Genomic DNA, 14,936 nt, shown 5'->3' with positions numbered 1-14,936 from the left:
GGTTTTCCTACAGAGCACCCCCTCCTGTAGCCCCAGCTTCTCCCACTGTCCCAGTAACTTCTTCCCAGTCTCCGTCTGGGCTAGCCTCTCCACCGACGTGGGCCGTCGGCCCTGCTCTACCCACGTCTTCACTTGGCACACGTCCCGGTCCTGGGCCTGCCTTTCTATCCACCGGCGGGGGTCCCACCCCCAATTCCCTGGTGCAGCCTCCTGCTGGCCTCCTGGCGCCTCCACGGCCCCTATCATGTAGCCCTCCTCACGGCTATTCTCCCTTCGATCCCCCTGGCGTCTGGGGCTCTTTCCCTCGGGCAGTCTTGAGAGGACGTCCGCGTTCGTGTGCTCTCGTCCAGGCCGATACTGCAGCTTGTAATCGAAGTTGGCCAGCTGAGCCACCCATCGCTGTTCCACGGCCCCCAGCTTCGCCGTCTGCAAATGTACTAGAGGGTTGTTATCTGTGATGACTGTTACCTTAGCTCCCCAAAGGTAGTCCTTGAACTTTTCGCTCAGGGCCCACTTCAGGGCCAGCAGTTCCAGCTTGAAGGAGCTGTAATTTGCGTCGTTCCTCTCTGCCGGATGAAGACTCCGGCTCGCATAAGCGATCACCCGCTCTGTTCCTTCTTGCCGTTGGGCCAATACTGCCCCCAATCCCAGGTTGCTCGCGTCTGTATATAAGACAAAAGGTTCAGAAAAATCAGCATACGCCAAGATGGGGGCCTGTAACAACTCCTGCTTCAGCCTCTGAAAAGCCATCTCACAATCTTTGTCCCAGTTAATAGGGGGCGACCCACGGCCCCGGCTTCGTCCCGTGCCAACCAGCAACTGGTTAAGGGGCTTGGCAATCTTTGAGAAGTCCTTAATAAATCGCCTATAATATCCCACGAATCCCAGAAAGGATCGTACTTGCCTCACAGTCTTAGGCGCGTCCCACTCCTTCACTGCCGAGACTTTCTCGGGGTCCACGGCCACCCCCGCTGCGCTGACCACATGGCCCAGGAACTTCACTTCTCGCCGCAGCAGGTGGCATTTGTCCGGCTGCAGCTTCAGCCCGTACCTTTCCATGGCTCGGAAGACTTCCTCTAGGTGCCGGAGGTGGGAATCGAAATCTGGGGAATACACAATCACATCATCCAGATATACCAATACTGACTCCATCAACTGACCTCCAAGACAACGTTGCATCAAGCGTTGGAAGGTGGCCGGAGCGTTGCAGAGTCCGAAGGGCATCCGGTCCCATTCGAATAGTCCGAACGGGGTCGTGAAGGCGGTCTTCTCCCGGTCGGCCTCGGCTACTTGCACCTGCCAATATCCACTGGCCAGATCTAAGGTGGAGTACCAGGCTGACTGCGTGAGGCTAGCAAGGGAGTCTTCGATTCGTGGTAAGGGGAAGGCGTCTTTCTTGGTTACCAGGTTCAGCTTGCGATAGTCCACACAGAACCTCCAGGCTCCCGTCTTCTTTTGTACGAGCACGATGGGGGCCGCCCAGGGACTGCTACTCTCTCGGACAATGCCCCGGCCCAACATGCCCTGCAGGAGTGTACGTACTTCCGCATACAAGGTAGGTGGGATCGGTCGATATCTCTCCCTACTCGGCCCTGCATCCCCGGTGGGGATGTGGTGTTCCACCACCCTGGTGCACCCGTAGTCCTCATCGTGCCTCGCAAACACATGTTGCCACTTTCGAAGGAGTGCCTGCAGTTTCTGTGTCTGTACCTGTCCCAGGTCGTCCCCTTGCAGTGACTCACCCGCTAGGTGTCTTGGCACACCTCCCTCCTGGCTACTCGCCGGGGCATCCAACTGGGTCAGGGCCACCTCGATCACAGTGGGGCACACCTGACGAAAACTGACGTCCCTCTCTTCCCTCACCTGGTGGGGTGTGACCGTCGTCAGCCGGGCCAGTCGTTGATGCCGGTGTAGCTGTACTGCATAGGGGTGCTCGTTTCGTACCCTTACCGGGATTCTCCCCCGGTGGACCGCCGCTAGTCCCCGTGCTACCTCCACTTGTGGGCAGTCTGTATGTGGCTCTACCAACACCCACTCCTCTGGGCTCGCTTCTCGAAGGGGCACTCTTGCCCATACGATAGCCTCACTCCTAGGGGGAATAGACAAAGCAAAACGACACATTACTCTTCCCACTTCCTCCCGATTTCTACGCACCTGGTTCATTTGGACCCGACGGCAGTCGGCCACTACACGCTCCCACTTGGGTCTCTCAGTGGGTGAAATCCTCGGACCAGGCCTAGCCTGGAATATCTCCTCCCAGCATTCGGAGAGGACATTCATGCCCAATAGGGCTCGGTGGGCGCCCAAACACCTATCTTCAACAATGATCACACCTTTCTGGGGGACGACCACCCCATGCACTTCAAGATCCGCCAGGCGATAGCCAATGTAGGGGATTTCTAGGCCATTAGCGCCCTTCAACGTCAGCCAGGGGGCCTCTGTTCCTCGTGTTCCTTCCTGTCCGAATATCTCCTTGGAGAGGCTTTCTGCGAACATCGTTACCTGTGAGCCCGTGTCTACCAGGCACTGAATCCATTTGCCACACACTTTTACTTCTGCCACCGGGCTATGCCCGATCATCTGCTGCCTAGAGCTGTCCCTCCTTCCCGGGTCTTCTCGAGGGGTCCCGGCCACACGACCCACTGTGGCCGGTCGTCCTAAAAACCCCCTTCAGATGCCCTGCGAGGCCCACACTGACGACTGTAATGTCCAGGCTCACCACAACGATTGCAAATTGGTCGTCCCTGGTCATCCCATTCGAAACGGGGTCGATTATAACGGTTTGGGCGTCCCGGCGGCTCTCGGCTCCTCTCCGAGTATACTCGCTCTCGGGGTGCCGGCCTTGGCTCCTCCCGTGCCCTACCTTGGCGCAGCTCTCCCAGAAGAGTTTTGGATAATTCTGACATCTGCTCCCGGACATCCTTCAACAGTTCGACTTTTAGAGCCTGCTTCCAATCCGTGCGTTCTGGTGGTGGTGGCACACTCTCGTTTACCGCTGCACATACTGGGGTCTCACTCACCTCGACCTCGTCGCCCTCTAAGGCTAACGCCTCCTTCCTTAGATCTTCAAATGTGAGGTCGGGGTCTCTGCGAAACTGGACCCTCAAACTCTGTCTCACGGGGCCCTCTTTCATCCCCAGGAGGAATTGGTCGCGCAGCAAAGTCTCGCCATCTCCCAATCCATGGTCGCGGCGGGCCTGTAGCCGGGTGAACTGTTCTCGCAGTCTCAGGGCAAAAGCTCTAATGGGTTGTCGGGGGCCTTGTTTACTGTTGAAGAATTGGGAACGGAGGACAGCTACGGGGGTGTGGTCACCATATTGCTCGGTAAGGAATTGAAATATAGTTTGGGCACTGGCTCGGACAGCTTCAGGGGCGGCCTGTACTTCTCGCCGCGCTTCTCCCTCTAAGGAGTTTAACACGAGCTGGAGCCGCTGGGCTACACTAAGGCTTTGCAGGTCGGCTAAATATTCCAACTGGGCCTTCCATTCCGTTAGTCGTATTCCCGACTCTATCCCTCCATACTTTTGGACCCAAGGGCTACCCATAAAGACAGGCACCGCACGGGGTTGGGCTGCGGGCCCCGCGTTGTCGGTCATTGGGCTAGTCTGGTTACTCAACTCGAGGTGGGGCCCTGCCGACTACGCCAAAATCTGTCACAAGCCAGGGGCTGGCTGCTAGTGGTTAAGCCACGCCCCTTCTAAATTCCCACCTCGAGGAGGTCCCCAAAACCAACCCAATGACCAAACAACAACGAGGAACAGGTAAGTATAAAAAAATATTCTTTGTTTGTTTAAATATTTAAAAGATTCTGGGGATTGGGGAAAGGGAAATTAAAACTAATGTCTGGATCTGTCCTCCAAGGGGCCACGAGCAAGTGAGTGACAGGGGGGTGAAAGTTGCGTCGGGGAACGGGCTCCCGCCTCTGGTTCCCTCTGCCCGTGGCGCGCTCCTCTTCCTTCCTGGAGGCAGAATAAATCAAATCAGTGTTGGTATAGACTTTCTCTCATCCGTGTACCTGTAGCTAGCTCGAGGCGGTCCACCGCCTATCTCACACAGCTCCTTGCTTGTCGACTCACTCTCCTTCCCTGTTCTCTCTTTCTCCACAGGCTACCGCCGGGACACGAGGACACGGTGGATCGATCTCCGAGGATTCTCTCACCTCTTCACCGACTGCGGCTCTTGGTAAGTATAGGTTTCCTTCCTTACTGTTCCTTTAACACGCACACGGGTTCACTCTACCCCTCCACAGATAACTACTGGGGACTCAAAGGCACTGTGAATCGGTTTCCAATAGTTTCTCTCACCTCGTCGCTGACTACAGCTTCTGGTACGTTGGGCTTTCCTGAACGGCTTGATATCTCTGCGGTCACGCTGACTCTGTCTCTCTCTCTCTCCACAGAGGACTCTGCGCTGACTACAGCTTAGGGTAGGTATGGCTCTCTCCTCACAGTCCGATATCTCAGCTTTCACGCTGGCTCTTTCTCTCTCTCTCCACAGATGACTGCTGGGACATAAAGGCACAATGCATCGGTCTCCAATGGCTCTCTCACCTCTGCGCTGACTACAGCTTTGGGTAGGTATGGCTCTCTTCACAGTTCAGTATCTCAGTGCTCACGCTGGCTCTTGCTCTCTCTCTTTCCACAGATGACTGCTGGGACACAAGGCACAATGAATCGATTTTCCAATGGTTCTCTCACCTCTGCGCTGACTACAGCTTTGGGTAGGTATGGCTCTCTGCACAGTTCAGTATCTCAGTGCTCACGCTGGCTCTTTCTCTCTCTCTTTCCACAGATGACTGCTGGGACACAAGGCACAATGAATCGATTTTCCAATGTTTCTCTCACCTCTGCGCTGACTACAGCTTTGGGTAGGTATGGCTCTCTGCACAGTTCAGTATCTCAGTGCTCACGCTGGCTCTTTCTCTCTCTCTCTCCACAGATGACTGCTGGGACACAAGGCACAATGAATCGATTTTCCAATGGTTCTCTCACCTCTGCGCTGACTACAGCTTTGGGTAGGTATGGCTCTCTGCACAGTTCAGTATCTCAGTGCTCACGCTGGCTCTCTCTCTCTCTCCGCAGATGACTGCTGACTACCGCTTCGAGGTAGGTATGGCTCTCTGCACAGCTCTCACATCACACTCCTCTTCCCTGTTGATTTGGCAGTTTTAACAGGTCATATGTTATTTTAACAGGGTGGCGGACTTACGGTAACTGGCTGCGCGGTGCGTCAGCTAGACAGTGTTTTCCTATGTGACGCCGGGGGCCAAAACCCTCTCGGCGAGCTCGTTGGTCTACAGAGGGGCGAGGACGTCACGCCGGCACACCGGGTCGAGCGCTGCCCTTTCCTCGAGACCCGTTGGTCAATCGAAAACTGGACCGGGGCGCCCTTTCGTCGAGACCTCGGGGCGGCGGATCTCCTTCGCCTCCAACTCTGCGATGATAAAAGGGCACAGGTAAGGTAGCAGTATAGAGGCAATACTCACACACCGTCGATAGCACAGTTCTTCACCGCCACTCCTAAACTCCAATCCGCCGAGCGTTTTGGCTGGGAAAATACTTCGAGACGCCACTCCGTGATTTTAAGACTGGAACACACTCACAGCATATTTATATACAGGTCTTACTCTAAACCGTTCTTCCTCTTCGTCGTCTCAAGAACGAGTGACTGGAGGCGGGGGTACGTCAGACAAGACACAGCAATCTCACTGCAATACACAGCATTTCACAGCACCACTCCAAGTGAAAATTTCTACATCCAAGACTCACCCACCACGCTCAGTGCACACAATAGACGCCCGTCTTCCTTCACCTCACTCTGGACGAAGAATATGGAGATGGTAACTTGGCCTAGGGTTTGTTTTCGTCACTGGAGCTGTTTCAGCACAAAGACCCTTTGGCTCACCCACCGCGCTGGTTCAGGGGTAGGGCCACCCGCTCTCTTCCAAAAAAACACTCAAAGAGATATACAGGTCAAATATATGTACAACACATCCATAAAAAGACTCCGTTACTCACAGCTGCTGTACTTTCTTCGTCCCACGCTCTCCAAGATTTATCTCACACTGCTAGGACTCTAGATGCATAGACAAAGTGGTTTTCAGCCACCAACACCACTTTTCCACAATCGTATACTCACAACGATGCGTCTTTCCTTCCTTCGTTTCTTTCATCCAAGGTCAGTATTCGTTTAATTCCTCTACCTATAAGGTCTTCGATATCTTCATCAATGTAAGGCTATAATCCAACCGAGAGAGAGAGCAGTTACAACAATCCAAAACAGCATACCCGGTGAGCCCAACTCAGCACTACGATACACACCACCAACAAGAAAAATAAGCACACCAACTGTGGTTTAAACTGCTCTCAAATACTCTCCTGAGTGTTGCCATCGTCCAATCACCCGGCGCTCCTCTTAATGACTCTCCTTCCCTGTTCTCTCTTTCTCCACAGGCTACCGCCGGGACACGAGGACACGGTGGATCGATCTCCGAGGATTCTCTCACCTCTTCACCGACTGCGGCTCTTGGTAAGTATAGGTTTCCTTCCTTACTGTTCCTTTAACACGCACACGGGTTCACTCTACCCCTCCACAGATAACTACTGGGGACTCAAAGGCACTGTGAATCGGTTTCCAATAGTTTCTCTCACCTCGTCGCTGACTACAGCTTCTGGTACGTTGGGCTTTCCTGAACGGCTTGATATCTCTGCGGTCACGCTGACTCTGTCTCTCTCTCTCTCCACAGAGGACTCTGCGCTGACTACAGCTTAGGGTAGGTATGGCTCTCTCCTCACAGTCCGATATCTCAGCTTTCACGCTGGCTCTTTCTCTCTCTCTCCACAGATGACTGCTGGGACATAAAGGCACAATGCATCGGTCTCCAATGGCTCTCTCACCTCTGCGCTGACTACAGCTTTGGGTAGGTATGGCTCTCTTCACAGTTCAGTATCTCAGTGCTCACGCTGGCTCTTGCTCTCTCTCTTTCCACAGATGACTGCTGGGACACAAGGCACAATGAATCGATTTTCCAATGGTTCTCTCACCTCTGCGCTGACTACAGCTTTGGGTAGGTATGGCTCTCTGCACAGTTCAGTATCTCAGTGCTCACGCTGGCTCTTTCTCTCTCTCTTTCCACAGATGACTGCTGGGACACAAGGCACAATGAATCGATTTTCCAATGTTTCTCTCACCTCTGCGCTGACTACAGCTTTGGGTAGGTATGGCTCTCTGCACAGTTCAGTATCTCAGTGCTCACGCTGGCTCTTTCTCTCTCTCTCTCCACAGATGACTGCTGGGACACAAGGCACAATGAATCGATTTTCCAATGGTTCTCTCACCTCTGCGCTGACTACAGCTTTGGGTAGGTATGGCTCTCTGCACAGTTCAGTATCTCAGTGCTCACGCTGGCTCTCTCTCTCTCTCCGCAGATGACTGCTGACTACCGCTTCGAGGTAGGTATGGCTCTCTGCACAGCTCTCACATCACACTCCTCTTCCCTGTTGATTTGGCAGTTTTAACAGGTCATATGTTATTTTAACAGGGTGGCGGACTTACGGTAACTGGCTGCGCGGTGCGTCAGCTAGACAGTGTTTTCCTATGTGACGCCGGGGGCCAAAACCCTCTCGGCGAGCTCGTTGGTCTACAGAGGGGCGAGGACGTCACGCCGGCACACCGGGTCGAGCGCTGCCCTTTCCTCGAGACCCGTTGGTCAATCGAAAACTGGACCGGGGCGCCCTTTCGTCGAGACCTCGGGGCGGCGGATCTCCTTCGCCTCCAACTCTGCGATGATAAAAGGGCACAGGTAAGGTAGCAGTATAGAGGCAATACTCACACACCGTCGATAGCACAGTTCTTCACCGCCACTCCTAAACTCCAATCCGCCGAGCGTTTTGGCTGGGAAAATACTTCGAGACGCCACTCCGTGATTTTAAGACTGGAACACACTCACAGCATATTTATATACAGGTCTTACTCTAAACCGTTCTTCCTCTTCGTCGTCTCAAGAACGAGTGACTGGAGGCGGGGGTACGTCAGACAAGACACAGCAATCTCACTGCAATACACAGCATTTCACAGCACCACTCCAAGTGAAAATTTCTACATCCAAGACTCACCCACCACGCTCAGTGCACACAATAGACGCCCGTCTTCCTTCACCTCACTCTGGACGAAGAATATGGAGATGGTAACTTGGCCTAGGGTTTGTTTTCGTCACTGGAGCTGTTTCAGCACAAAGACCCTTTGGCTCACCCACCGCGCTGGTTCAGGGGTAGGGCCACCCGCTCTCTTCCAAAAAAACACTCAAAGAGATATACAGGTCAAATATATGTACAACACATCCATAAAAAGACTCCGTTACTCACAGCTGCTGTACTTTCTTCGTCCCACGCTCTCCAAGATTTATCTCACACTGCTAGGACTCTAGATGCATAGACAAAGTGGTTTTCAGCCACCAACACCACTTTTCCACAATCGTATACTCACAACGATGCGTCTTTCCTTCCTTCGTTTCTTTCATCCAAGGTCAGTATTCGTTTAATTCCTCTACCTATAAGGTCTTCGATATCTTCATCAATGTAAGGCTATAATCCAACCGAGAGAGAGAGCAGTTACAACAATCCAAAACAGCATACCCGGTGAGCCCAACTCAGCACTACGATACACACCACCAACAAGAAAAATAAGCACACCAACTGTGGTTTAAACTGCTCTCAAATACTCTCCTGAGTGTTGCCATCGTCCAATCACCCGGCGCTCCTCTTAATGACACTCAGCTGTATGTAATTCGGCTGATTACAGCGTTCGCGGCGCTACCGGATGTCCGGTGTTTTCTCTTACCGGTCTGGGCGGAAACATCCGGGCGGAACCAAACTTTCCCAATTTTTGGTTCCGCCTAAAAGATCGTCACTCCTGTGACATTTACATGACTGTATCGTTATATATGCGAGTTAAAAGGGATAACATCTTTATAACATTCAGGTTTTAACCAAACCATTTGTGTTCCTACAGGACACTTGAAATGTACAGCACGAGTTGAGTTATTTGTTTACACTTTTGGTTTTTGTGTTTTTTTAAGCTTGGAGATGTGGTCACCATCCATAGATATCATAAAATCTGAATGCATCAGTTGTCTAAACTCTTTTATTAAATATGTGGTTGGAGCTTGATAGTTTGTCAGCATCTTTTTGTTTTTTGCAGCAAGTGAATCCTAAGCTGAATATCTCTGCATCACATTTTGTGGTCCTCTGTAAAAGCTATTGTACAGGTTTGGAGGGTAAATAGACAATGACAGAATTTTCCTTTTTTTTGCTGAACTTCGCCTTTAAAATTGATGCTTTTGTTTGTATTCGTTGAAAATCATTTATGGATTTGTTTGTGTTCGTCTTGAGGGACAGACATTTATTCACTTTGTGGTAAATTGCACACCCTGAAATAGACCCCGCTCAGCCTGAAATCGCTTAACAGCGCCTCAGTTTGGGATTTGCTGACAGCATACGGCAGGCCGCCCTGAATTATTTATGTCACAGAATCCTTTGTGCACAGAATGCGTAACGAAAGGTTGAAGTTTATGGGCTATAAAACATAGAGATCTGGTAGGAAAATGATCAGAGAGAAGGAGAGCAGAGGTTCCTCGGGGTCATTTCAAGAAATGCTCACAAATTGGCATAGGCCCGGAGTCCACATGAAAGTTGGAAACATGACTTTAAAGTCGACATGCCTAAAGTCTGTCCGCCTCATCAACATGTGCACGACAGCATTGCTGACTTCTTTAGAAAACAGCACTGGCTCGCGCGGCCTTGAATTTCTCCGAACCGTGGCCTCAGCTTCTCCTTTGCTTATTTGGGTGGTGCGTTTGTACTGATATGTCCTGCGTAAGGGTTTTTTTTTTGTAGCCGAAGCCGTAACCTCTCTCAAACGCGAGGGAGCTTTAGTCCCTTTCCATTTAATTGCCCTTAGCAGGATGCTGAGGTATCACAATGTCTGAACAGCCATGAAGTTATGTATAAGTCATGAGCAGGGCCTAGGCATCAGATTTGCGACCTGCGTGAGGGTTTCATCATTACGAAACCTTGTGTCTCAAAGTGTTTTGGACCCTTGATTCCCACAACAGTCCGCAGAAGTGACTCTTGGTGAATGCATGGGTAATTTCGACGACTCGTGGGAAATTACCGCTAATGCAGCATTCAGGTGGGATTCGCTTTCTAAATAATACTTGAGTTAGTAATTAACAAGATGTCTGTGATTTTATAATTGGGATTCTCTGTAGTTCTTATTAAAGCGATTAATCAAAATATCAATGAATAGAAAAACTAATCATTTATTTCATCTAGATGTGAGAGTTATGTAAGGTCTGATGCTAGGGAAAGCCATCATAATATACTGTATATGAAGAGTTTGGTTCCAAAACGCAATAAATCCATTTTGACTTATTTTGGTAAAAATGTGTTTTCTATAACAAGAAAGTGACAAGATGAAAACAACTATTTTCTGTTACAAACTTTCACATAGCATCCTTAGGTTATAAAAACATAAAAAAATTAAATACATAATTTGATTTTCAAAGATTTATTATAAAAACTGATAATTTTTTCCACAAATTCAATAAATCTATTGAATCAATATATAAATGTGCATTCATCTTTGCCATGTTATATTCATTTAGTTGAAAAAATAAACATTAATGGAATTAATCAAAACACTTACTTTACCATATTAAGTACACTTTCATTGCTGCGGTTATACTTGGGACGTCGTCTCTGAACTTTTTTTTTTAAAGCGATTAGCTGTAAAATGTTTTGGTCCTGCTCGATTTTTGTTGTCTTCGAGTAAAATAATGGAAAGTTTTTCATAAGATCCCCTGGGGTCAATGTGTTAGCATGACAGAAGCTTGATGCTGTCAGGAGAACAAGCAAATGACATTTCCCTGTCTCCCGAATGCCTCTCGCGTGAATTATTAGAGGCTGATGGCTTACGTTTCTTTCCTGTCACAGAAAACCACAACAGGTTTATCAATGGCATCAAAGTATTATTTCGTTTTTGTTGATCACGAAGTACAAGATGAGGAAAACTAGGATTCCTTGTATTCAACGTGCCGCCATTAATGTGTACAATGCGCGGAATGGTGCGCTGTGATTTGTTGAGCGGATTTATTGCATTCTGCAAAAAATGAGGAGTGGCGTTTATCGTGTTTTGGGAAAAAAAAGGAGAAAATATAATAACACGGCATATATTGGATTTTGCGTAAAATTAAGAATTTTCACTGTAAAAAATTTGCTGTAATTATGCAGCTGGTTTCCAGTAACTTACTGTAGAGGATAAAGACTGAAAATGTTTCATGTTCATTTAACTTTGAATAAACTGTTGCCAGTAAATAACATAAATTTAAAATCTACAGTAAGTCAGTAATACTGTAATTTCTACAGAATTTTTTTACAGGGTACTTTTAAATACTGACCTGATACAATACTGATTTTGGCGGTAACTAATTTTTTTTAAAATGGTGTTTATCGCGTTTTGGAACAAAACTCTTCATATGAAATATAACATTAGATGATCAGGCTGCTACAGTGAACCAATAACTCTTATTTAATATAGCCAGGAGGTCCAAGGTTCGAGCCTTGGGTGGATCAAGAGTTCTTTCTATGTGGAGTTTGCATGTAAACATTTAAACATCCATGACACCAATACAATTTCGATTGTATGAGGAAAACGTCGACATGTTCGATTCAGATGTGATTTTGTCAGCGAAACGGATTTATCTTTCCACCTCAGGGAAAACTAGTTTTGTGTGAATAGGGCCATTTGAGAAAAGATCCAAAGACACTTTTGTGACAACCGCGACTACTGTAATAGAGGACAGAGGTTTGTCTTTATAGCATACATTTATGTAATAAAGATGTGGATGTATGTCTTTCATATATCTTTCATATGACAATTTCTCACAGTTATAGCTTTATGAGTCAGATATATAGAGCCAGTAAAAGTTAATCCTTCTCTTCAGCAGACAATTCACTTTGTGGATGTGTCAAATTCAATTGCATCTAGAAATAGATGGCCCGTCACTTTAACTCAAAATCTGATTAGAAAAACTGCAGTAAAACAGGGTTTTTTGCACTCTGGCCAAAGAATTACCTTCATTGCTTAATCTTTAAACTCACAATGAGCTCGAATCAATTGGAATCGGATGGCTAAAGAATGTAATCTCACAACAGAGAGAGAGAGAGAGAGAAAAGATTTGGCAGTAAATAATGGCCTGTGAATATTAGGGGTGATCTCAAGTCTAGTCAGTGGGACTATACAGCTGACTTTAATAATGATCAATGGCCAGTTTAAGTCATATGGATTACTTTTATGATACTTATTGGTGCTTTTATGTCCCTTCTGGAGTCATCACTTTTAAACACCATAGAATCAAAAGGTACGAAGGCTGTCACTAGCACAGTACCATTTAAAAGGGTCCTAATATGTACAATTTAAATACAGATACTGTATATATATGTACCTTTAGGTACTAATATTCACCCTTTAGGTACAAAGGTGTACTTAAAAGTGTACTGCCTTTAAAAGGGCACCTATTATACAAAATCCACTTTCACAAGATGTTTGGGCATAAGTGTGTTTCTGCAGTGTGTGAACACAAGCACCCTAAAAAGAAATAATTTCACACACTCCTTTTTTTAATCCCCATTAATTTGATTTTTTTAAGATGCAAAATAAGTATTTGCTGTCCCCAGAGTTCTTATGTGAAGTTTTAGCATAAAACGCTCCACAGATCATTTATTATAGCATGTCAAAATGTGCCGTTTTTGGGTGTGTCCTTTAAAATGCAAATGAGCTGATGAAAAGCAAACACTGATCGAAATGATGGTGGTTTGTTGCAATTGAAACTCAATTGTGCTGTTAATAATTTTTCTCTAGTTCTCTTTCTCTGTTCAGTGTCGTGGTTGGATAGTGCAGATTAAGGGGTGGTATTATTGTAATTGGCCTTGCTGCCTACCTCACAAAACAGGCGCAATCTGAACAACCTTCCACACGCTTGCAAAAAATGGCTTACCAACACAAAGTTACTGCGTTGATATTTTGTACGTTTTCTAGGTTAATAGAAGCACTGGGGACCCAATTACAGCACTTAAACATGGAAATAGTCAGATTTTCATGCTATGACCCCGTTAAAACAAGTCTCATTAGAAAAGCTGTTTTGTTAAGTTGTTAATGTGATGTCACACTGAATATGCTGAATATAGCCGGACAGCCTGATCTCACGAATTTCCGTATTATAGTCACAGAATACTTTGCTCATTTATCTATGTCATTGTCACGGATCTCCGCGTTTTTCCGTTTCCGGACCACGGACTTTCTTTTCCCTGTCAGTTTTATGTATAGGTTACTCATTTGTTTTTGCTATTTTTTCACATTGTTGCTTGGGTTTGGGGTTAGAATGACTTTCTGTTACATAAAATGACATCCTAACCAAACCCAACTCTAACCCCAAACTAGGGATGTTAACAATTAATTGTTCTTCGATTAATTGTCGATAAGAATTTACTCGATAAAACTTAACGATTGTTGAAAAACAAGATCATGCACGTGTGTGCGGCGCATGCGCAAAACACATACAGTCGGAGAAAAAAAAATTAAGCGAGCGCGCAAAAGTTAAACTACTAGCTATGATCACAACGATGCTTGATGCCAAGCACACGCATGTGCTTTTTAACGTCATGCTAGACGAGGCTGGCTGGCTGCCAACGCAACGAAATGACATCCGCAGTGGATCTGAGAAGGTCCGATGCAGAAAATGCAAATACGTTTAGGATACTGAAAGCAAAGACCCTATTCAGGGAAGCCTGCAAGATTAGCATAGCAACGCTGCTATATACAGAGAAGGAGACCAGAAGCCGCTTTTAATGAACAGATTAAAATGTAATCTTAAATTATGGCAAGAAACTGTCAAATGTAAACTGTAACTGACTGTCGTTACACCCTGAATGCCCGCAACATATATCACTGATCATCATTATTGACTGGCTGTCTGAGGCGCTGCGTGTTTTCTAATGGAAGGTTGCCATCTCCGTAATATAAGCATCTTTGCTGAAAGTACGTCTAAGCTGAGGTGACGACGAGAAAAGTGCACTTCGTGTGCTTCTTGGATATAATTACAAACAGTGTATCAACGACTCGGAAAGCGAGGTAAACAACTTGATAAATAACACTTGATGATAATAAAACTGTTATTTTGACATGGACTTTCAATGCGTCTGTTGCAGAGTGCCCATGTGAGGCGGAGTTATACACTGTGTCTATTAGTAATTATATTTCATTACGAGATAAGTTTAAATTGATGATTTTATCAAAACAACAACTACATTGACTCATTTTACAATCCCACTAGCATGTTATTTAGACAAAATAAAATCTTTTAATTCGCGTGAGGAAGCTGTCGTTTTTATGCACACTTTTATGTCATTGGCTATATGCCACTGCAGTGAAGGCTTATTGCACTATTACTGTTAACGATTATTCGATTGATTGATCGTTAATTTAAATGATCATCGAATATGGAAAATTGCATAAATTGACATCCCTTCCCCAAACCAAAGCGAAAATGGTTTAAAAATAGGAAAAACAATTGAGTAACCAATACGTGGAAACTGAAAGTCCGTGGTACGGACACGGAAAAATGCTGAGATCTGTGACAATAAAACGGATAAATGAGCAAAATATTCTGTTGCAATAGATGTTGTAATGGCATGAAAAATAAATAAAGAAAGAAACAACCCAGCATTTTAAACAGTTTTTTATTCTCATATCATCTGAAACAGTAATTACATGAATGCAGATCACAGTAATGTCTGCGATTATAAATATCTACAGCTTGATTTCAGCAAGCAACATGTGTGAAGTGAAAGATTGGAGAATTAATGGCCCTCTTTCGATGT

This window comes from Paramisgurnus dabryanus, chromosome 10 (assembly GCF_030506205.2).
Source record: "Paramisgurnus dabryanus chromosome 10, PD_genome_1.1, whole genome shotgun sequence".
NCBI classification, from domain to species: Eukaryota; Metazoa; Chordata; class Actinopteri; order Cypriniformes; family Cobitidae; genus Paramisgurnus; species Paramisgurnus dabryanus.
The sequence above is the reverse complement of the archived record's forward strand: the minus strand, read 5'-3'. Positions refer to the sequence as shown.